The 24,922-nt window shown below is 40.8% G+C and overlaps 1 protein-coding gene and 1 long non-coding RNA gene across 3 annotated transcripts in view; both read left to right on the top strand.

Moving 5' to 3' along the window:
- The window catches only part of CFAP299 (cilia and flagella associated protein 299), a 204,003-nt gene that overhangs the window by 20,312 nt on the left and 158,769 nt on the right, over positions 1-24,922 (top strand). The gene's annotated exons all lie outside the window — the stretch shown is intronic.
- On the top strand, positions 8,491-12,266 carry LOC119716795 (uncharacterized). Its single transcript, XR_005265464.2, has 2 exons — positions 8,491-8,780; positions 9,254-12,266. It is a non-coding gene; the product is annotated as an uncharacterized lncRNA (long non-coding RNA).

Genomic DNA, 24,922 nt, shown 5'->3' with positions numbered 1-24,922 from the left:
GGTCCTAGGACGGCAGCAGGACTTGATATTGGCCTGAGCTTAGATACATGCTTTGTGCTGCAGCTTTAAGTATGTTACTGCTTGGAGAGCAAGGTGGAAGTGGATCAATGTGTCGAAGAGTTAACCTAGCTAAGTTATTGGTTACTGTGCTAGGACTAACTGTGAACATGCTTAAAGGATGTAGTAAACTATTATTTTTAAGCAACATTTGGAATAACTTAGTGGTTTAGTTTTAAGGTTTTGCTGTTCTTCTGGCTGAAACCTGTCCTGAAAACAATATTTTCTCGCCTCTCTACTGTACTGCTTGTCACATCATAGAACACTGACTTTGCTTGATTCATTTTCCAAAGCAGCTGGCAGGTTCAACCCATGTGAGTTGCAGAAACATATTTCAGATAGTTGTTCTTTTCTTTAAACACAAGAAACAAACAACAACAACAAAACAGACTTTCAGAAACAGCATTAAATAGGTTTTGCACTGTTTTAATGAGATCTTCAGACCAGATTTTTTTTATTGTTGTGTTTATATTGTGCCAGAGATTGAGTTAATTGCAAGTACGAGCTGACAGCAGTCCATGCATCTGTGTTTGATTCCTGGGCACAGCCTTGCTCTTAATGGACCTAAAACCAGAAGGCTGATTTGAAGCTACACTTTATTTGATAAATATACTGGGTGATAAAAAGCTTTGTCTAGTTAATTGCACTACAGAAAGAAGTCAAGAAGGTTAATAGTTCATTTGCATTGAAGTTGGAATGGATAAGGATATTGGCATGCCAATTCTCATGGATGAATCCTGACAGGCCTGTAAATCGGTAGTACTGTAAAGAAGGACATACTATGGCAGTATCTGAGGAACAGAGCCTGATTTCATCAGCACGACTGACTTGGGTTAGAGAGCTGTATAACCAGACTACCTGTGCTGCTCAGGGCTGTCGCCTCCTTCCAGTGAAGCAGAAGGATTTTGTACCAGATCTTGCATGTTAATTCAGAGTGGCCGCAGGAGCATCATTTCTGTGGGCATTCTTGCTTTTGGAGTGTTGCACCAGGGAAAGAATTTAAGTTCCTCTTGAATCTGAATTGAGACCTCAGACTAAAATTTTGCTTCGTGTGCTGTGGGAACCTGAAGATATAAAAGCTGGTGAACTCTGATAGTACCATGTGAACCAGCTGTTTGAAGTACGGGTGTTCCTGCACTGGCAGGACATGCTGCACCTTGCCTGTGCAGGTGTAACGCTATGCTGCTGAAAGGACCTTGCTTTCTGGTTCCCAGGGCCACACAAACAACAAAGTTGTTTCATACTGGCAATGTGGTTTCTATGTTGCTGAGTTCAGAGCCAAAACAGACAGGTTGGATTTGCAGGTTTATAGCTGTGACTCCCTCTGATAAAGACAGGCTTGTCAGAGGAATAAAGCATTTTCATTTCCACAGCCCCCAAACATTTTTGATTCACTAGAATATGACCTAAAACTTAAGATTTACATTTGTCCTTAATTTGAAAAAGATTCCTGTGCTGTACTTGACTTTTTCTCTTGCACCTGCATTTCACTATGGAAAATATTTATTTTACGGAGAAAATGTTGTCATGGCTAATGCACTGAAAAGCAGAACAGTTTCTTGCAAAGTCTGCCTTGAGACCATGAGTTCAAGCCAAAATCTTGATGCGTTACGATACCATAGCACTGCAATAGGAAAAGAGCATTAGGTGCAGAGTCCCCAAAAAAGATTTGAAAACTGAGAGGTAAGAAATTAATAGAAGTAAGGATACTGATTTAGACTGTGCTGGGTGTCAATGCAGGAAGAAATAGTTTTTATTAGAAGTTCAAAATCCAAGACCTATTTAGTCTTAGCTCTGTCTTCAGTGGATTTCATTCTGTTGGCCTTTGCTTTTTCTATGATGATATAAATATTTCATCTTAAAATAAAGCAGTAAGTGACACTGTCTCCCTGTTTCATAGTGTGATAGATTGTCCAATGCTTATGTATTTGTGTTATCCTACTTTTCCACTGTAAGCTTTCTTCTTTATCTTTTCTTTTTCAATTGACTTCTGCTTTTTGTGTCACTGAAAGGATCCGATTCTTTACAACGGATCTTCTTGGAAGGTTGTAAAAGCTGGACTGTTTCTGAAAACATATCAAGCTGAGCCACCGAAACTGCTATTTTCTCCCCTAAAAAGCTTTCCCCAGAGGATTGTCAGTACATTTATTTATTTTAACCATGTTGCCAGATGTACTAAGTATCTTATTTTAAAAGAAAACACTTGTAGTAGAGTTCTGCCAAGTACGTTACACATCTCTTCCAGTGTGGTAGCTCTGGGCCTTATGTGAGTTGGGGGCTTCAGACAAAGTGTATAGACTTGACTATTTTGTTGTTCTGCAGGTGATTTGCTCTCAGATAAATCTGTAAAGTTGGGTTACTAGAAAAGCCTGGGGTGATTGGGGTGATACCGGTAAACGCTAATCTTTCCTAACCCCCCCCCCTTTTTTTTTTGTACAAAAAGGGCTATGCATCAATTTCTAAGAATGTAAGGTTAGTAAGGACAAATTTTATCATCTGTTCTTAGAAATATATTTTTCTAAAGCGCAGATTTTGAACTTCATGTCCTTACAAACTGTTAACAGATTTATGTTTTGAATAACTTTTCAGGGTATGTCTTGCTACCTGTTCTTTTCCTCATTTGAGGAAGATAGTTCTTTCTGTTTGATTGAAAGAAAGCATCCCTCTCATAACTTAAAGATTCTGATTTAAGAAAGGACGTGAAGAGTTCTGATGTTATAAATAGGGCTGTAAAGAGCTGGTAGATATTATCTTGAAATAATTTTCTTTGTATTTTAATACTGAAAATACCACTTGGATGCTTGGTTGGACAGGAAGAGAAGTGTCAGACTTACCCTCCCCCCCCCCCCCTTACTGAGCAGAGAGAAGAAAATAAATGGATTTTTATTTTCCTAATGGAAATGAAGTGTTGCATCTGAACTGAGAAGCAAAACCTTTTGTTCATAAGGGATGCTTGTAGACTGAAATGTAGGAAGAGCATTGTCTCACTGAGGGTATCTCACTTGTCAATACAAATCCCAGAACACAACTTCATCATTTCCAGGTAGTTACTAAAATCTATTGTGGTGCTCTTCTCGAAGAAATGCCAGGGAACACCACACAGCAGTACCATGTATGTTGAGTAAGGAAGAAGTGGTCAATGAAGAAAGTGAAGAAACTATGAAATCTGGCTGGAGACACGAATTTAATAGTAGTTTAAGCCCCAACATGAGGAAAGACCATTGGCAGATAATTTTGTAACAACTAAAGATGGGGAAAAAGAGAGAAGTAGCCAAGCCATAGGTTAAATTGGAATAGATCACAAATGCTGGATGCGAAACAAGCAAATACTGTAGTCAATTTGGCTAGCAATCTGTAGGACCACAGGAACTAGTCATCTGTTTCCTTTTGTGGCATGTATGATGTATAACCAAGTACACATTTTGACAAGTGTGTTGCAAGTGTCCATTCCAGGGCTGAACTGGAAAACAAAACAAGAAGAAACAACAGTAAAATATGCTTCTCCTGTAGCTTATGAAGCAAGTGGTGTGTAACTTTATCCACGAAGATTCCCAGGAATTGGAATATGCAGAAAGGGACTTACATCTGATTTATGTTGGGCCTGAAAGAACACAGGCACCAGAGGTAAGTAATGCAAGGCTGTGGAACTTGACAAGTTGGAGGTTGTCAGGCAGTTACAGAAACTTTAGATCATGGTTCAAAGCTGGCACAGCTCTATTCCAGATAGGTTGGAAATCTGTGCTTGGTTGTTTGGGTGGCTGTGTCTTCTGCCCAGAAATGAAGTCATTCAAGAATACAACTGTGAAAAAAATACTCTTACACATGAAATTGGTATTGCTAGCAATGGCACATTAAGCTTTGGTTAAAGAAGAGTCCCTGTGAACTGAAGACTTGTGCAGTAGTATGGGAATTTGTTTTAAATGAGGACAATGTATCATGTATGTGATATCTGCAGTCCTGTGCTGTTTTGGAAGATGATCTCAGAAATCACTGATTATTCACTTAAATGTTCCAGAGGCCCCTGAATGACAGGCCAGTACACCTAAAAGTGCCTGAATTGTTCAACAGCAAGCTTCAGTGCAGTTGTGTGCCAAATAGGTCTTGGTTATTGTTAAAAGTAACATGAAAACAATCAAATTACAGGGTCTGGACAGTTGAAGTTTTTGTAATGGGAAGGCACTTCACATGTCCAATAGCAAAAGAAGAGAACTGGAGGCACTTTTCCCTTATGAAGTTGTTTCTTGCTTGCTGGAGGTCATCAGCAAAGATGCAAGAAGATTGGGGGCTCCTTCCATGACTATCTAGCCCAACTGCCTGACCTCTTCGAGGAAAACCAGGAGATGAAGCTTATTCCTGAGGGCATCGTCCCAGTGTCTTCTGAACAAGTGGCAACCAGAAGTTGGCACAGGAAGGGAAGGCATATCCTGAAGAGGATGGTGATGAGTGGCATGGTGGGGCAGGCATGACTGCCATTTTGTAAGAGCACCTAAGGAACAAAAACCTTGTCCACTAAGCATTAGACTAAAGCTGGCAAGAAATTGTTTCTGTTGAGTGAGAAAAGCCATTGTGTGGCTGCAAAGCCTGGGTGCAATGACTAACATGCAGAATACCTCTGTCCACTGATAGAAGTTCTGCTCTGACTGATGCTGCTTTCCCAGCTGAAATGAGAAAACAAATGGAGGCAAGAAGACAGCTGCTAAGACAAGTGGAGTCATTTTGCTAATTGTGGTGGTGAGCTACAGGAAGCAATTAACCTGACACTTTGGCCAGGTTGCTTCAGGGTTTGTCATAGCTCTGATCTGAGGATTTCACTGAACCTTGAAAGAAAAATAGCCCTGGCTTCTAGTGAGTAAGCGTAGTGTAGGCAGGTGTTGGGCAACGCTTCCACACCACACACTGTAAACGCTAATTTTGCTGACATTAAAATCCCTGGAAGTATTATCAGAACTTATATTTAAGATGAATAAAATCTTTTTTCCTGGGACAAGGTTTTTCTTCCATGTGTTATAAACCTAACAGAAGCCTCTGCCACTCTTTATTGCTTCTTGTAGCTTTAAACAACGATAATATTGCATCGGTGTGATAGGTGTATATTAAATTTATGGATGAATAAAGTTGGCATGATGACTCGGAGAGAAATCATTATGAAGATTCAGTTTGTATTTAAAATAAAATTGAAGTGGTCTTAGTGGGTGAAGAAAGTTAGAGCTCTTCCCATTACAGGTCCTCCTGAGTTTCCGTGGTCCCATTCCTGCCCTCCTTCCTGTAAGAAGCTGTGTTGTCTGTGTTTGTTTTTAGTCTCTTAATTTTAGAATGAAATACTGGCCCATGACCATGATTGGCAGGTGACAGTGTGACTTCCCAAGAGTGACTTAAAGAGCTTTGTCTCTAGAAATGTCAGAAAAGCTTTTCACTTTGACTAACTCTGTTACAGTGAATGAAATACTTTGTGTTATACTGGAGCTGAACCTGGTAGCAACGCAGTCTTTTCCACTGCAGAGCAGGACTTGCTGCAAAAGATTCTGTAGTTGCCACAGTTACGTTCATTTGTTAATGTGTATTAAAAGAAGATTCCTTACCTCTGAAATAACATTGTTTTCTTTAAATAATTGCCTGATTCATCACATTATGCTAATCTTAGAGGGATAAAAAGCCATGAGGATTTCTGAAAAGATGCAGGATAGACCTGCTAGTTCCTACATAGACACTCCAGTTATCACCACATTTGTAGGCTTGTCCACAAGGCAGATGGAATATTTTTCTCTCCCTAACTTTTCTCTCTGGCTTGAGCTTACACAAAAGAGAAACAGGTTTTTTTTCAGGTGAAGTGCATTTCCAAGTCCAGGATCTAGCTTTCCATAGCATGAAATTCTGCAGGTCGTGGTCTTCTCAACAGTCATGCTTTGAGATACAAGCAAATATCTTTCTCTTCTTCCAGTGATGGAATAATAATAATAATAATAAAAACGTACAACAAAGCCAAGTATTTTGTTGAAGAAAATATATGGAAAACCTCTAAAAAGTTAAACTGGCTGTTAATCTTTGTCTGAAATACATCATGATACTGAAGCTAGGTCCAGCTTTTCCCTCTTCTTAGTGTTATACCTTCTGATGTTAATAACTATCCCCCATTTTAATCACTCCTAGATAAAATAATTAAGGAATTGGAGGAAATATTCACCCATGCATCTAAAATTATATAGCTTTATGTGAATGCCATCTCTGAGATGCATCTCATAAGGCCAATAAGTGACAGCAGGAATGGAGTTAAGATAGGGTCGGTTCCATCTTGTAGGTGAGCTTTTCTGGGGACTTAGAATTTAGCCATTGAACTTGCTCTAAAGTCTAACCTGGCATGTATTTTCAGTTTTCAGGCTTCAATGGTTATGTACATGCTCTTATGTAGTAGAATCATGTCAAAATCAATTTGCTTATTATGTGAAGCCAGCTAAAACCAACAGTCATCTGGCTGTAACTGGGTCCTTTTTCTTGTGTGTGCTATTCTAATTTCAGAAGAGTTTTGCTCTTAAAAGTGATTTTTTTGCAGGTCAACTGTGTATGATAAAGCCTAGACTTCCTTAGATATTTTTATTTACTCACGGAATAAGGCTTAACTGTTTGTAACCTAATAGAAGGTTTGCTTAATTAATAAAGCAACCGGAATAGTCTAGTGCTTGTAACTCTGAATGCAAAGGGATAAATAAAGTAACTGCTCTAAGTGCAGAAGTGCTAGTAGACCACCTTTCTTTCCTTCTCTACTCCTCTATGCGGTTTCCTTTTACCGAAATCCATTCTGAAAGATGTCAGTGAAATGTAGGTTGTTCGGTGGGTCAGGATTTCATCTGAATCCAGGCAGGCTTCCCTCATGGGAAAGGGAGGGCTCAAGGTTAATACTTAGGTGGAAATAAAACCCCCAAACCAGAAAATATCGCATTTCTTACTTTTGGTCTTTGTATCACACAGTTGTTTTCTTTTGTTTTGATTTTTTTTTTCCTTTTTTAAACAGGCAGCCTGCCTTCTAAAGCACATAGGGATGCCAGCTTTTGCCTACGTAGCTTTGTCTTCCAATAAAAAGAAACAGGGACTGGCCGTAGCTCTCAGATGCTGCCCATTTCAGCTGAATTTACTTAGTGTGCAGTACTACATTTGCCTAAGGTCTGATCCTTATCTGTGGAGATGAAAGAGAATTACATCACCCCTTCTGCTGTCCAGGGAAGCAGGCTTATTGCTCTGAGAGCCTGTTCCTCATCACGGCTTGCAAATTGTGGCAAGGGCTGCTGATGGAGCCAGTGCTTGCCTTATGGGGAAAGGTGCAGAGTCAGCAGGCCATCATCATCCCCAGACTTTTGTCCAATGACATCAGTTTATTCCTGCTGAAGGTTTGGAGTGCTTTGGAGTGCAAACCATAAACCACAGTCCATGTGCACATGCTAATAAAGATGGCAATTGCTCATTTGTGGTGCTTTGATTGGGTCAGGTGTGTAGAATCTGTTCCACAGGTTCTTGCAGGTTACATGTGTAAGGTCTGTATGCATGTACAGACCATTTGTTCAAGTTTTATGTTTCTTAATGTACAGGAAAGTTGGTTTCTAAACAGTAAGCAGGCACAGGTACTAGTTTCTATTCCCAGAGGAAATAAGCCCATGTTAAATTCCAAGGAGTAGCTGTATGAAAGTCAATCTGTGGCAGAGAAGCCTTGAACTTCATTGCCATTTCCCTGTCCATCTTGTTACCTCCTTCTTATTTATATTTAGGAGCACCCAAAATGTGAGAGGCAGAATATGAACAAAGGGTTACTTAAGTCAAGGGTCATTAAATGATTTGTGTTGAACAGTTGCAGAAACATGAACTTTTCCCGGTGTTTTCCTTTATGGCCTGGTCTCCCTCCCTCAGCTGAATTTAAAAAGCACAGTGACAGTCTGAAATCACGTGCACTAAGCCCTGTGACACCTGTGTTTTACTGGCACCCTTGGCAGAGCCTGGCCCCACAGCCACCTTTCACACCCAGTTTTTGGTTTGACTGTAGCTGTGGTGAGAAACACTCTTCCTGTGTTTTTGCTAGCAAACACATTTAAACCCTAGTGATTTAGGACTTTCATTTTGGAAGGTAACATAAATTAACTTGCTGAACACTCACATCAGAAAAGTGATACAACTGTCTCTTGAAATTATGATCTGGAATGAATTATGTCTTATGACTAGCCCTAAACATTTTTATTTCTTTTCAAATGGTGCTTTTTGTCTGTTAATTCTGTTGGACAACCTTTGTGGTTTGTTTTTTCTTTTTTTTTTTTCCCAACATTTGTCAGGTTGGTGTAGAGAGAGAGATAAAATTTAGAAGCTCTTATAAATAGGCAGTAAAAGAAATACAGATGGGTTGAATCTTCTTCCTTATCAGCTGAAAAAAAAGAAAAGGTTCATGAAACAGGAGAGTCCAGCAGAACAGCTGCCCTGAACCACCACTCCCATTGTTTTTGCGTGTTGGGAGATAGAGTGGCTATGCAGCAGGAGGATGGACTGGGGCTTTCAGAGGTGGTGGACTGTGTGGCTCTGTTGGAAGGGGAATTGCCTTTCCTGTTTCTGGCCTTGCTCTGAAGAATGCAGGTGCTCATGGCTTTGGCCGTTCCTCAGGCTGCTGTTGTCCTTGCTCCTCCAGCATGGGTGAGGCACGGCTGCCTCACCGAGTGAGGACATGGAAGAGGAAAACACCTTTCAGTAAAACAGTAAGTGGTGGCTGTCTCTGTCCTCATCCTTCATAGTCAGTATTTTCAGTCTACCACTTGACCTGTTTCAGGGTCTTTTTCCTATTGGATTTCAGGCTCTTTAGGAAGGACAGCTGTGTTTGTCTTCATGACTTGGCTGTCTGGCTCTGACGGTTTCACGTTGTGTTCTTGCGTTTGCGTTGCTGCCACAGTGAGCTTGACAGATAAGACAAAATAAATTGTTGTGATGTGAGCTGCATAGCTTTTTCCTTTTGTTCAGCTACCAACAGAGCAGAGGTTTAAGTATCTTTCCATCTCTCTGTGCTCCTTCCTCCCCAAAACAGTGCCACAGACTTGTGTGCATTTAAGTGGCACTGATTCACTGTCACTGCAGGTCCTCATGTAAGTGAGTGCTTGGGCTATTGGGACCCAGGGTCTCTATAGATCCTGTGGCAGAACTGGTCAGGATTCCCCTGCCTGTCTTTTCATTGCAGAGTCCGACTGCACCTTCAGCAGTAGCAGGCCCTCAGCTGGCACCTCTCAAACGCCGACGTTGGACTGCTGGCAGCGTGCGTGCTGTTGATGTGGCCGGACTGGTCTGCAGGCAGCGGTGGGCAGTCTGCGTGCACAAGTCTGTGTGGGCTGCGGGTCCTTGCCAGCCATCTGTCAGCGGCCATTTCCAGGCTCTTTCCTACAGCTCCAGCCAGCTGTGCCAGTCTATTTGTGCTTATGGTTTAACGGCAGAAACCCGCTGATTTTTTTTCTAACTGGTGCTGCTTAGGAACAGGTTTGCTGCAGGCAAAACGAACACGCAGAATGTTTGTGTATTTTTTTTTTCCTGTCCTCTCAGAGATTTCTAGTTTTGATTCAATCTCTTTCTCAGCCTGTCATTTGATCAATCAGTAGCTGAGTGCGTGTGGACATTGTTGCTTAACTCTAGCTGGGTCCTGCAGTGGTGTCAGAAAGGCCTCTGGCTAGCTTGTAGTATGGGGAATGGTTTTCTGCAGAAGCACGTGTGCTGAGCTGTGAAGCAGGTGGTGAGTCTGCAGCAGCCTGCAGCAAATACTGAACTTGTTACTGCTGAACAATGCCAGGCGTATGCTTGTGTGGGAATAAAGTCAGCCAAGACGTAATCACATTCTGCGGTGTTCACCAAGTGTAGCTCTTGTGGGTACAGAAAGTCCAGACAGGAATACAAAACCTTTGTTCCGGCTGTCCTCTGGTTATGTGGAATGAGCTATTGCGGATCCAGCTCTTGGCTCTTGAGTAATTTCCGAAAATAGTGCAAACATAATCCTTTCTGAGGGCACAGATGGTGGTATTGTGGCTTTATGCACTGTTGTGCTGTGAGTTAGAGAAGTATGGTGTTGTCAATATATTGCTCAAAGTAAGGGAACTGGAAAAAAAGCCTCTTTCTACTGTTTAAATTTAGTCATGTATCTACTGGAAGGGGTTTCTGATACGTGCAAAATTCCTTGCCAGTCTATTTTTTTGCCCATTTACAGTCCAAAGCATTTTTTGTCCTGAAACTTTAATACAGAATCAGCAAATCTCACCTGAAGGGCTTGAAAGTTGAGATTGCTCCACTGAGCTTCATGAAAAAAGCTGTATTTTGGTTTGTATTTGTGGAAAGATGAGTTCTGCGTATGACTGTTTTATCATTTGTTAAACTGATCTGTTTCATCTCATTTTAATAATTCAATGATCCTTGAAGTACTGGGTGCTTAGTCTAACCTGAGGAGCAAGGTTCATCCTTAGAGATGTCATCATCTAGGATCTTTTCAGGTTAGTAAAAGTAAGCTTCTTGGGTAGTGTCTAAGTAAAATTTGAAATAGGAAAATGATTTTTCAGAAGGTTCTGTATCTCTTTTTGGGATACAATCTGTATGAAATTTGTCGCATGCAGATTCTGCACAACACAAATTCTTTAAACCTATAAATTACCTGCATGTTCTTGCAATAAAAGATTGTAAATGATTATTGTTTAATTTTTCATAGCCATGCCATACAGTAAGGTCCTGAGAGCAGCATATATAACAGTTTGGCAAACAGTTTTTGTTTTTTTTTTTTTTTTTCCCTGTCGTAAATGAACACGCTTCTATTACTTTCCAAGTCCATCTTCCGTATTTTTTTCATAGTCCTCCTTAACTTTGTCCTTGCCTGACCCTGGGACTGCTTTCAAGATGGAATCCTGGAAAGGACTTGACTTTGAGTTTTTAGAGTGAAATAATGACCTTGTTGATTTTCACAGCTAGGATTTCACCTGAAGACTATACCAGCAAAGATGAACCTCACAATTTAAGCTTTCATTTGCATTTAGAAAAGCAGACAAACAACAAACCAACCAACCAACAACAACAACAAATGCTTGCTGACAAAATTATTTTATCACAAGTAGCTTCAAGACTGTATACTTCAAAAAAGATAGATGTGCGTAATGTGGGCATAATTTTGGTGCTATCTGTTTTGTAAAAGCTTAATGAATTAAGTACTTAGTATTGGTTATTACTTAGCAGTGGTGTGCTGTTGTTGTTTGTTTTTTTCCAGTCTAACTTATTCAGAGGTGCAAGAAAATATCTGTTCAAATATCAATTGCAGATGGACAGGTGTTATTTAATTCCCAGAAAAAAAGTCCTAAAAAACTGGTAAAACAGCTTAGAAACAGAACATGTGATCAGAGCTCCTGGACTGCAGGATTTAAAGTTAGCTTTTATATTGTTTTTAATTCAGTTCTTTCAGCAGGAAACTTTTACATTCAGACTTGGAATGAAATATTAGTTTCAAACATCACATTCCACCAGACCTAAAGGCTGTCATTTTGTATCCTGTATGCCCCCGTTTGCAACTTAGAGGAAAAAAGCTTTGTTTCTTTATAATCACAGAATTGTAGGGGTTGGAAGGGACCTCAAGAAATCACTGGATCCAACCCTGCTGCCAAAGCAGGTTCCCTGCAGCAGGTTGCCAGGTAGGCATCCAGACGGGTCTTGAAAATTTCCCTAGAAGGAGACTCTGCAACCTCCCCGGGCAGCCTGTTCCAGTGCTCCCTCAACCTCACTGTGAAGAAGTTCTTGCACATGTTGGTGCAGAACTTCCCGTGCTCCATTTTGTGGCCATTGCCCCTTGTTCTGTCCCCACAAATCACCGAAAAGAGTTGTTCTTTTGTCAACAGTCCTTACTGTTTACTCAAGCCAAAAGATCAATGGAGATCTTCCATGTCAGAGTTCGCAGCGTTTAAGAGGAAAAACAACTGGTCTGAGTGCCCTGTTTTACTGCTTATCAGGGTCCTTCTTGTCTGCTCTCCAGAGTGCTTTCGGAATCTCTACGTTGTGGTTGTAAAACTGTAAAAATGAGAGACAGAAATGTACTGTTGGAATTGAGAAAGTGGGAGTAGAAAAGACAAAGATTTGTTGAAATAAATTTGTTGAAATATATGAGGCCTATGGCTTGGTTGTTTGGCTTTCACTGGCTTGGTGATTTAAAAAAAAAAAAAACAAAAAAAAAACAAAAAGGCAAGTGTTTGACAAGCTGCATTCATGGGATAACTTTTAATTTCCACTTGCTTTCTTTCATCTGTCTTCCTAAATGTCAGTTGTAGTCACCCAGGATGGGTTTTGGTACTCTACATTTTCAGAACAATGATATAAACTGAGTTCTGACCCAGCATGTTACTAAAATCCCATGTTTTCTTAATCAGCCCTTGAAAAACAGTGGGAAGATAGTAGTTTTATAAACCTGGACTTTAGTGAGCTAAAGAGTAGATGGTTTCAAAGTTGAAAATGACCACTTCATACTCATACATTATCAGTCTCTTCCAGTTTCAATTTCTGGCTGCTCTAAAGTCTTAGCCCTCACAGGAAACACTGTAATAAGCTGATCTCATTTACCGAAGTGTGCATCATTGTGTTGAAGCCACGCTGGAGAGAAGAGTTTGTATTTCTCATGCCAAATGCCTGTCAAAGTTTAAGGGTTCCAAGAGAGAAAAATTTATTAGACCAGCTGATGTTCTTGCAGAAATGAGGCAAGTTTTCAAGCTCATGTCCAAGCTAATGTCTCAATTTGTCTAATAAAATCTGTTACTTTTTTGCAGTGATACCTTGTCCCTTGAAGATCACAAAAGCAGCATGAAGGTGGGCACCATCAAATCATGACTGGTTAGACATTGCTGTGCAGTCCCTATTTCATTGCTGGGCACTGGTTCATAGCCACCGACGTCTCTATTGTCTGTGTCATCCTAACTAGCCTTGCCACCATTTTATTTCTCTTCTCCTCTGCAGAGGAAAATCTGGCTTTGGGTGCTATGCATAAGCAACCAGTGTTAGGAGGCACTTCTTTGTCTCCGTGCCGTGGTGAGCTCCGCCAGTAGCACTGCTTTAGCCCAGCCGTGTTCCTCAAGGCTATCCCAGTGCAAGGACTCCTGTAGAGCATGCTGTCCCAGGTGCCACATCCCCACGGAATGTTCCCTCAGGGTATAGGGAGCGCTGTGCAGGTTCCCTCTCGCCCTCCTGGTGTTGTCCCTTAAAGTGGGTGATGCTTCTGGAGCATCTGGGAAACCCTGGGCCAGCCAAGCGAGCTCTGTCCAGCACGCTTAGGCACAGTGCATATGTAGCAGCAAATGGACGCTTCGACTGCATTTTACCTAGGAAATTCACGTGAAAAATCCATTTTTGTCTTTGCTCTTCTGGAAGGTCAGCAGCTGCCCCTAGCTAAAACTTCTAGCACAGATCTCCATGTATCCTCTTTGCTCCTTTGAGTACTGATGTTACACCCAGCTGTGCAAGCCTTCATTTTGCAGCCATGAGTAATTGTGTGAGCATGGTAAGTACATGTGTTAGTATAAACAGCAGAGTAGCTTTCCTGGGTATATCTATTTTTAGAGGATGAATGGGTGTGTGTTTAAAAACTATATGAAGTTTAAATACAATTGTATTACAGGGGAAAAAATAAAGGGCCTGTGCTCTGAACACTGGGCGAAAAGAAAAACAAAAAAAATAGCCAAACCATCAACACCCCTTCTCAACCCCAAACCACTATCTGGAGTTCTGTCAATGATGTATAAAGGATCACTTTAAAATTGTGGCATCGTTTACTTCCACAGTGATTTTTTTTTTTTATTTTTTTTTAATGAAATAACCAAAGGAAGGCCTTGTGCATTTGATGGTTCTTCAAGTGGGCTTTAATGACTTAAGGAGCCTTTTGATCTCCTGTGAAAACATGATTCTGTACCTTAGTACTCTTGATTGCTCAGGTTATTTTTTCATTCAGTGTCAGCGGCTGTGTTTGCTTCCTTTTGAACCAGTAACAAGACCTTTTGGCCAGACTGGACTTCATGGTTTCCTTAAAGCTAGGTGATAAACTTTGGAGCATCCTTTGCACTTGTGGTGTTAGATGAGAGCTGGTGTATTGAAGGACCAAAAAGGATGCTAACCTTACAGGCACAAAATCCCTCCTGTTAATGTACTTTGTGTCATTTAAGTTTCCTCTCAAACAGCAAGGGTTGGATCCAGTTTCCTTTGAAGTGCTTCATTCCTGACTGCAGAAGCATCCATTATGTAGGAAGGGATTGCAGAACTCACTCAGCTGACGTTTTCAGATATACTCTGAAGAAATGGAAGTCAGAGTACGACATGCAAGTAAAATATTTAAACAGTAATGTTTTTAGGTAACTTTTAATAAAATCTTAGCTTGGCTTCAGAATGAATCCTTGCTTATTGTTGTGTGATGTGGTTACATGAAGGGGAGCTCCTCTTGGAACATGTCTGGAACATTCACCCGAGGGTGCAAAAAATATTAAAGGATTCATTTGCCCTCAGGCATGTGTAATGTGGAAGACAGCCACCTGGGAGTTCACAAATTAAATTCCTGGATTATCTTCTATCACAGGAAAGGAAGTGTTTGGTGCTTGAATGGCGTATTGCAACACATTAGCCCCGAGTTTTGCTGTGGAGATAATTGTGTGGGGCACCAGTACTGTGTAAGGCTTCTCAGATGTGTTTTAATTGTTCTGTTTGAAGCTCCAGTAGCTGATACAGTACATTGAATAACTGAAGAAAATATAAACATCTAGTAGCTTCTGTCTGTTCAGACAACTTGTTTGTTTCATTAACCCTTTTTCTGAACTGTGTTTCCACTGATCTTACCTGCCATGGGGCTGCTGCTTACCTCTGCTTCTTGGACAGAGATTGCAGTCTTCGGCCTGTCACAGTTGCTTATGATGGCAGTTTTCATCTTTTCATGCATTTGGTGAACTCAGGCCAAGTGTGAATTTGGTGATCTTTGGTGTCCTGGGACAGTAATAAGTGATTGCATGTCACTAAAAATGGTGCTCAGCTTATGCCAGACTGGTTAAGCCTGATGATTCAGGCTCCTGCAAAATGTGTTGGACTTTTTATTTATTTATTTTATCATGGATGGGCTAGCAGCTGTGTCAAAATGTAGCATAAGTTTGTAGCTGATGATCAAGCAGCCAAGAGACAGAAAGAATGAAGAAAAAAAAAAAAAGCTATGTGAAATCTGTCCCATGCTTTATGGGTGAGGGTTGTTGTGTTTTTTGTTGTTGTTGTTGTTGTCCTCCTCCTTATCTGAAGCTGTCCACCTCCACTTTTTATTAGATTTACAGGTGGGATAGACCTGCACTGAAGTTGGCTATGCCAAGTATCATCTACAGTTTTCACTTAGGTCCTCTATTTGTAGATTTCTTTTTCCTGGATTTTGCTGAAAATTTGAAATACAGCTTTAATTGACAGAAATAAAATCTGTACACCTCTGCTGCACTGAACAGGATTCCTTTGGGCTAGCACTAGTTCAGAAGTGTTTTATTGGCACAGGATAATACTGAAAGTCTGTAAGGTCAGTGAAAACGTGGATTAAAACCTCCCAATGTAGCAAAGTGATCCTGCTTAGGTGAATATTGGAACAGCCATGTAGAAGTGAAGCAGTGAGGAAGGAAACCTAGACAAAGAAGGAACAACCAATAAATGCAGACATGCGAAGGTTTTTCCCCTAAGACTGGATCCTGTGAAGGGAAGGAAAGAGCCAGCGTTCAACTGGAGAATTTAGGAATTTCATTTGCAGTCAAAAGCTCTGTGACAAGCCAAGGAACATCAGCTTCCTGAGAAGCTTGAACAAACTAAACTGAACTCAAAGCAAACTGAACAGAAATGGGAAGTTTGCTTGGCACCTTGCAAAAGCATAAGCTTGAATTTCACTGAAAATGTAATGGATGGCAGCGAAGAAACGTTTCAGATATTGTTCAGGAGTGGGTTGCAACCTGTCATTTGGATAACCAAGGTCAACACACTTGCTATTGTAAGTTAATTTAAATCAAACAGAGCAAACTGTCACTGCAGCTATTTGTTTTAAAACCATCAGAAAGCTGTAACTAATCATGCAGCAACAGGCATGTCGTACCACAAAAGCTGCTGTTTTGAAGCTTGTGCATATGTGCAAAAACATACAGAGGTTTTGTAAGCAATGCTGTCTGTAAAGAGATAGGAGCCCAGGATTTTACCTTCAGCTGTTGTAAGGATGAAGTACTACTATGAATTAATTCTATTAGTGAAGTGGGAGCAGTTGCATCAGTTTGAAGAGTGGTTCTTTTACAATATTTTTAATGCCCGTTTTTTCCCCAGTGTTAACTGGGATTATTTGCTTTGATGATTGCCTTGGTTTCTGTGGCAGAAATCCATGTATTAATATTAAGCAAACCACAAAAATTCCTATCCTTGCATCTTTGAGGATGACATCACCTCTTCTCTTCTCTTCTGAAAAACTGACCAGTATGTAGTTGGAAATTGTTAGCTTTGAAGCCTTTCTGCCACAATGAAGAAGGGCTATAAAAGCAGGGTGAGCTGCCCACCAGTCAGTGGGTGTAAGGGACAGTAAGTGCGTTATACTTGAGCATTGGCGGAGTTTTAGAGGATAGGGCATAGCATGCGATGTGGTTGTGAGGAGGGTATAAGACCAAACCTGTCATTGGTGTACGGTGCTTGCCATCTGATGCATAGGCTTGCTGAAAAAAATAGAGAGGATGATACTGTAGTGCAGTAGCAGTTGTCACCTGAAATCCTTGGATGTTTCCAGTTTCAGTGACATGTAAGACTCTCTGTGTGAGTGTGCATGACATACAGGCAAGGATACCGGAATATAGTTCTATACTTTAACTTCAGGATTTTATTACTGAAGGAACAGTTTCCTTCTAGCTCCCAAGAAGTTTTCTAGCAGCTCCCTTTTCTTTACAAGAAAGCTTTTGGAGATATATGTGAGAATCACAGAAACACAGTAAGCCCTTATTAAGTACAAATTAATAAGACAAAACCACCAGAAAGGTAGTGAGGTGCAGGCTTGAGAGACCTGTGGTCTCAGTATCTCAGTCTGTATTTCCTTGGCAAAAGTGATGAGGGAAAGGTTGTAGAGGAGCCTGCTTGCAGAGGGAAAGGTTTACTGAGGTGTGTCTGGGGAGAAGATGAAGATTTGCGTTTTATTTGGGGACAAAGCTGATCATATCATGTGTGACTGTTAATTACTGAACAGGGAATATGGTAAAGACTGTAATTCCTTGCTGCACTTAGTTTGATGCTTTCTCTAGATAGGGTGTGTATTTACAGGCTACACTTGAGTACAGGGCGCTCAATTTCTGAAGACAGAAGTTTCCCACCTCCTGGCCCTCTGTGATTCATTTTGGTAAAGAGGAGGTAGAATATAGCCCTGAACTCTTTCCTATTTGATTTTAGTTTGTCAGCTATGAGAGACCAGCGTTATCAATTTACTGGTGAAATTTTGACTTGGTGAGCATTGCAACAGCTCGTATGAGGCTGTGTTTGCTATGCAGGTGCCTTATTTGCTCAGCTGGCCACAGGCATCAGAAGTATTTTCCATTTCTTCTTGTGAAAATTGTGGAGCCAGCAAAAGATCTGACCATTGAAGAAAGTGACAGATTTTCCTTCTCTAAGGAAAATCTTCTAGGCTTCTTATTATTGATCAGCCTGCAAAGGGCAAGCATCCATTCACTAGCTATTAGCTCTTATCTGCTGTTGCAATGGTCTCTGTTAGCTGGTCAAGTCAAATATATGCCTGTCTTTGCATGTCGCAAACCATGTTCAGTTCCTCCCTTTTGCTTCTCAGCCCTAGGGAGCTGTTAGTAATTTACTCTCTTAGCTTATCCCTAGAATGTCCCTTTCCTAATTTGGGTTATTTCACGTGGTGTGCATTGCTACCTGGTTGTGCAAAGTCAAGAGGCAAGTAACTGATCACATGATCTCTAAACATCATAAAATCAAATCTTTTATTTAAAGGTTTTGCAGTAATAATAAGAGACCAAGTGATGGTTGTACATTTTTAAAAGCATTTCTGTTGTATTTATTTGGAGACAAAGATTAAGTATTTGAATTTCAAGAGGTTTGCACTTGCACTTTATGGCCAGGTGGCTTGGATTTGAATTCTTGTGGTGGCAAATCTCCAAAACTGGATAGATACAATATATGTACTCTGTGTAACTCTAGCCACTCATTGTAGTGTAATCCCCCAAATGGCTTCAGTTAATCAGAGATTTCACCTTTTCCCTCATAGAAGCTTAAAGGCAATGTAAAAATATTAAATTCTTATTCACATTCTAACACTTGCTTTTAGTATGTTTTATCTCTGATCAAAAGCCACGGTTCCTTTCTACCAAGAAGTCTTATTTCATGACCACAGCACCTGATACCGAGTTATCGGGTTTGGCCTGGGTTTTCTAAGCAGGCTATAACATAACACATAAGACAATTTTCACATAAAGCAAAATTAAGATCTTCCATGTGCTTTACCAAATTTGGTTTTAATGGCAAAAGGATATTTTCTACAGCAGAGATATGCCTGGTGTTGTATCAGCTTTCATGCCAGTTTCCCAGTGTGGCAGGCGTGCAATTTCATCCACGTACCTCTTGTGTGCATGGAGCACGGTGCTCAGCAAGGTGAAGAAGGCACCGACAGCACATGGTGACTGGGCCTTAGGTGCCTGGGGTGCAGGTGGGTGTTCTTGTGCACAGGGCCTGCTGGCCACAGATGCTCTCAGCAGATTCCCTAGTTCCCCTGACTGTTCTCCCTAAATTTGTGGGTTTGGGACATATGGCCATGAGGCACAAATAAGGTGAAAGCAGAGGCAGCTCCCGGTGAGCTAATGGGTGAGGGCACCACACAAGGCACTGTCCTGCCTTCAGTTTGCAATAAAATCTGTTCCTGATTGTGAATTGGCCATCTAAATAAGCATGTTCTCAAATTTGTCAGAAATCTTGGAGTGTTTCCATGTGACAGAGATTGTGAGTTCAGTTTTTATCCTCTCATGCTTAGGAGAACACTCCTCACTCACCTGTTGGCACACTGAGGTGAGGATTTCCCAACATACCCCTTGGGCTGCTCAAGGTGACTGCACGTCCTCTGTGGCTTTGCCAGAGCAGTCGGACTTCTGCGATGGCACCCACTTTGTTGTGCTGCAAGTGTCGTGGGGGTGTGTTCATCTGGCTTCTGAGTGCTCAGTTAACACCTAGAGGTGAAAAGTTATTTTTAAAAAGTGAAAAATAGCACTCTGTAAAGTGTCACTTTTCCTTTTTAACTTTTCCCTGTTCTTTTACTAAGAGGAAATAATTAAGTAAAGAGAAAATAAATGGGGAAGGGAATACAAATACTGTAGGCAGGCTTTTCTTTTTCCCTGAAACATTTCAGCTAGAATTGCGAACACCATAGCAACAAAAAGATTTTTAACAATTTTATTTTCGTGTAGTCCCCCTGTCCATTAACTTCTTGTTTTGATAATTAGACTTGATTAACAATGATTTTTCTGTCTGGTACTACAGAGAACTCAGCATGCCAATCCGATGGAATAATGGAACGCAGATTAATAAATGAGCTGTAAGACTGAGGGATATTTGCACACATGGGTTTTCAGCATTTACCTTCTGGTGCAATACAAGTGCATTCTGCTTTTTCAGTGATTCAGCAAATTGCTTTTTCAAGTGACTGTTGCTATTTCACAGCCTGGAAGGTAGTGGCATTTCAAAGGCTGGCAAACATCACTTTGGACTGGCAGCTGCCTAAGTCAAATCTCCCACTTTGTATTCAGTCATCTGCCCTAGTAATTTGTTGTTAAATATCAGTGCTGATATGCGATTGCGGTTATTCTCACAAAGAGTTTGTTACCATCGTACTGAACGTGGTATGAACTCAATGCTGATTGCAGTAATTGAATGATGTTTGCATTAAGCCTGCAGACATGGAATCTCTTTCTCCTTGGTGAGTTCAGGAATTCTCGTCTCTGTGGTGAAAAATACCGCGACTTGTCAGAGGATCTGCCTTCTGTCTTTGTGCACGTGAGCCCTTTGCTTCATGGAAGAACATGTGAGTCTTTTCAAAGGGAGAATACCGACTTACCTGTTAAAACCATAGCTAAATGCACTGCACTAGAACAACTGGCTTTGCATCTAAATCCATAAATGGGAGCGATTTGACTGGCTTTGGTGAGATGTTTTGCTGTACTTTCAAAAAAACTGTTGGCTTTGTCTGGCCTCAGCTGCTAGGCATTGGTTTTGGCACGGCCCTCCTGCTAAATTAATGAGCTTGAAAATATCCGGTATTTTCTCCACATGAAGATATTTATAACTTAGTCACCTCTTCATCTTTATGATAAGCGCTTCCAACCGTACCCACGTACCGGTCTTTGAAGTACATCTTCAAGGCATATGCTTCCTAGTTTGGCAGCGCAGTGAGATAGGCTTGTCCATTGCTAATTGCCAGTGGGTGTTAAGGGGAGGGAGGTAGCATGGAGGCTTTCAGGGGCCTTCACTCATTCAGTTCTCTCAAATGTTGTGTAGTTAGTAACAATGCTGGGCTGTTTTATGTGCTTACACAGGTCCCTTGGTCTCCCACAATGCAGGTGCTTTTATAATATTATAAAATACGAGAATACAGTACTTATTAAGCGTGGAATAGAGGTCTAATCCCAATATATGTAATAATGACTGCCCTTTTTCTAAGGGTAAAAAACTTTCTCACATTTTACATTCTCATCTCCAGCCACGTCTTCCACCCGTTTTCCCTCCTGTCAAAAACCTGAGTGAAGCAGTGTTTACAGTGCATTTACAACTCTGAGGTCTAGCAGACAGAGATGCTTGTGCTCAGAGGAAGCAGGGTCTTCCTCGCTGCAAGGCAGGTTCTTTGTCAGGCCTTTCCCCTGCCCACACACCTCTATGAGGAGGCAATGACTTGATAAGTGGTGACACTCATTTTACTGTCTTTTTTCACGGTGTTCATGAACATCTCATTGCGTTTTATCACAATGCATTTGTAATTCTGGAGTAAACTGTTTTCTCCAGTTCCTTTCAGTGAGGGCTGCTTTTGTTCCATTTGTATCTATATGAAACCTCTAAAATATTCTTCTTTTTTATGTGAAAAATGCATGATATTTGAGTGTTTTCATTGGTGTCAGGAGAGAATGAGAAATGAAACAAGCTGAGATTAAGCTGTTCATTGCATCAGAAGGCCAGACGTGGAACGTTTCCCTCGGACCATAACGCAGGCAGACATGTGCCCAGATAACAGGTGTACAGCACAGACTCGGTTAGCGTGAACAGACTGCCCAAGCCTGAGTATGTTTTGGCTGTTCTTGCATGAAAGAATTCATGGAAGTGTGTAAAGGAGCCCTAAATCTGGCATAGCGTATACCGGATTGTTAATCTATCTGCTCTACATGAATTGAAATAAATGGGTGTTTGGTCTTTCAAAAGAAGTTATATATGACTTGAGCAAGAGAACTATCTTTGTGGATAAGCTGAATTCATTCAGTTTTTTAGCGTAGCCTGTTATTTTGCTGGAAACTGCTGTCACTGCAACAGCAGATTCGGTTCTTCTGGAAACTGTTTAGTTTTTGTGGCATCTGGCAGCATCTTCAATATGAGTCTTCAATTGTATTTGATGGAAATATAACCGAGTTCCATCTGTTTCACACGTGCTTTCTACCGAAAGCGGGGCACACATGCAAGTTTATTTCCGATGTTCATAAATAAGATACCAGCAAAACCCACAGTATCAAGCCCTTCTCTTCTGGAATGGATTTTAACATCTTAACCACAGGAAGCAATTGAGGCCCCATCCCAGCCCCCTTTATTTTTCCCGCCAACCCGCCCACATGCCCATTATGGTGCATTAGGTTTGGAGCTCCTTTTTCAAGCCTCCTTTATATTTTTTTTTTTAAACCAAATGAAAATGGATCTTGATGACTTTAAAGAAAACAGGAAAACTACTAATGATACTGCAGCTGTCCACTTCTGTTTACAGTACACATGGGAATATTGAAAATGCTCTGCTGAAGGAATGTAGAAGTTTAGCCCACAGAAATATGGAAAGCAGAGGTAAGAGGCTGGGAGCAGCAGCCAGTTAACTATGGTGCTAGCAGATTTTGCCCTATTGAGGGAATGCAGCTTGAGCATGCTGCAGTGACTGCAGAGAAATCTGGCCTGGTATCTCCTGGTGAACTTGTGTTGATCACTGTGACTGCAGGAACCATGCTGGCAGCCTCCTGTGCTTCTGCACCGGAGAACGGCATTCCCCGCTTGTTCACAGGTTTGCTGGGTCCTCTGCTCGCCTCGGGGTGCCTGCTTCATAGAAAGCCCCTGAGGCTTGGGGTAAATCTGTCTGTCTCTGGAACAGCAACGGCCTGTAGTGTATGTTTCAGGGAAAAGCTCCCAAAGGTGTTTGTTTTTTCTTTCTTAAAAAAAAAAAATTCACTACAAAAAAATTCACTACAAAAAAAATTCACTACAAAAATGTTAGTACTCCATATAGTGATCACTACTGAAGGTTAAATAATGACTTCTTTCCTAAAATCAGCCCCTTTTTTTATTCAGTGCCTTTTGCTGTTGGACATGGGATGGCCTCCCCAGTCATTTGTCACATAGGCAGAAGGTGGAACACGTTTGTTATTGGTATGGAAATAACAGGCATTGACTTCTGCAGTTGTTTTCTGTTGTTCTCAGTAGCTGATCGTCTGTCTCTGTTATTGTGTAGTAATAACAGGTCTAGAAATCATTTCAGTGATAAACCAGCAGAGAAGTTTGTTTGTTACAAACTAAACCAGGCTTGTTCCCAGTTCTTGACAAGCTAAGCGCCACTCCACCTGCATGTTGTTTGCTCTTAAAGAGGATGCTCCCGACTTTGGTGGGCTCCAGCACTTTTGCATAATTCACAGATATTAACGAAATACTAATCTGTTCTTATCCTGCAAACATTTGGATTACTCTGGGAAGGAACTAGGCAGGATTTTGCAGAATGTTTTGAAGCTGGCTGACAGAGCCCTGTAACAGCAAGTTCCCACCACCACGTACACCTGACTGGAATCCAGCTGCTGCCACTCCCAGGTTCAAGGTTGCTGAAGGTTTGTGTTGTATCTCACAGCCTCATGTCTGTTAGATGCTCCAGGATATCTAAAATGGCACCATATGCCTCTGTTTAGGTATAATCGCATTACAAACTGAAAAATAAGATACTTGAGTCCAAGACTGTGTGGTCTGCCAGAGCTTTTGTGGTTACCAGAAGTCTGGTGTGCAAAGTATTCAGAAGTTGCAGCAATAGAAATACCTAGGGGAAAGGTGAGTACTTCATATTTTCAGGTGAAATCAGAAATGTAACTAAACACAGAATACACACTTGGAAAACATTTTTCTTCTGTGACATACTATTCAGTATGAAATAATTTCTTAATCTTAGTTTTCATTTGTGGTGCTTTAGCAAGTGTCACCCTTTATTTACTAGGATGGGCTATTGCAGGTTGTGTCTGGGGGTGTTCATCATTAAGATTTTGGACTCTAATTAAGTAATGTACAATCAGCTGTGGAGCCCTTACTTTGTGAAGAAACTAAGCCATGCAAAGCTAAGAGGTTTTGTTAGTCAAAGCACGAAACTGACTGTCAGCTGAGCAGAATCCAGAATGAGCAGTTTCATTTATTTATGATAAAATTTGATCTCTTTAGTAATCACTTCAGGTACACAAGAGGTATTTAACGTTATAACCATATATGCTAAAGTATGTATGCACAAATGCTCTGATAGAGCTGCTAATATTTTTTTATGAGTTAAAATAGATAGTAAATTTTAGCTGTCAGCAATTGCAGAGTAAGTTGGATCAGAAATGTGTATTTCCTGGTGCCAAAGAGTGGGGTGGAAGATATACCACAAAGCAGCTGGCCTGCGCTTTATGGTGATGCTATTTGTTAATGATGGTTTCTCAAAAAGAGCAGGAAAAAAGTATCGGGGTTTATCTTGTTGTTGGTTGAACATGTTGACTTATGCAACATGTTCAATAGTGAAGTTTCCATGAAAGTTAGAATCAAACCCTTAAGAGTACTTAAGGTAAATATGAGCAACTTTGAGGAATTGCTAATTATTTTGTCATATATAAATTCTATTCATCTCATGGTAGTCAGGAAGACACTGACTACCAGTTTTACATGTACTTGGTTAGTAAGCATCTTGCTACTAGATGGCCCATTCTAGGAAGTAAATACAATTTCCTATGTTAACACTTTTTTGGTAATTCCTTTGGCTGACGTAGGCTGAAATACAGGGAAGCTGATACACCTGGCTCCTTCATTTCTCTCTGTAGATAGCTTAGAAAACGGCATAAAATTTCAGTGTTTTTGGGGAAAACGAGCTGACATAATTGGTTTTGTAATGTTCCATGAAACAGTGTTCTGTTATTGTCAGCTACATAATTTAATTTTTAAACGACGAAGTAAAGTTTCTGTGGATGTTAAACTTTGAGAATTTAATTACAACTGGCAAAAAAGCCACCTCTAGGTTGAAGTTTACTTACACAGTACTCATTTACATGAGTAGATGGTAAATTTTTGTGAATTTCTGTCAGGACTTTGGTTCCTTATTCAGCGTTGCAACCCTTACCCATTCTGAGCCTTTACAAATGTTTTGTGCAATATAGTAAAATTCCCTTTTTGGGAGGGTATTTGTTTAAAGTCCCTTTATTTATACTTTTTTGGATGTTGAATGTGGTTCTCAGCCCACATTTGAAGGGATGGGAGGAGAAGAGAGGTGATTGTGTAGCTTGTTCCACGCTGAGTCCCAAAACTGCTTTAGGGATGCTAGATTTCACCGTAACATTGCTTTGAGACTTCCACGTTATACTTG

This window comes from Anas platyrhynchos, chromosome 4, assembly GCF_047663525.1.
Source record: "Anas platyrhynchos isolate ZD024472 breed Pekin duck chromosome 4, IASCAAS_PekinDuck_T2T, whole genome shotgun sequence".
Lineage (NCBI taxonomy): Eukaryota > Metazoa > Chordata > Aves > Anseriformes > Anatidae > Anas > Anas platyrhynchos.
This window is presented reverse-complemented; position numbering and strand designations above follow the sequence as displayed.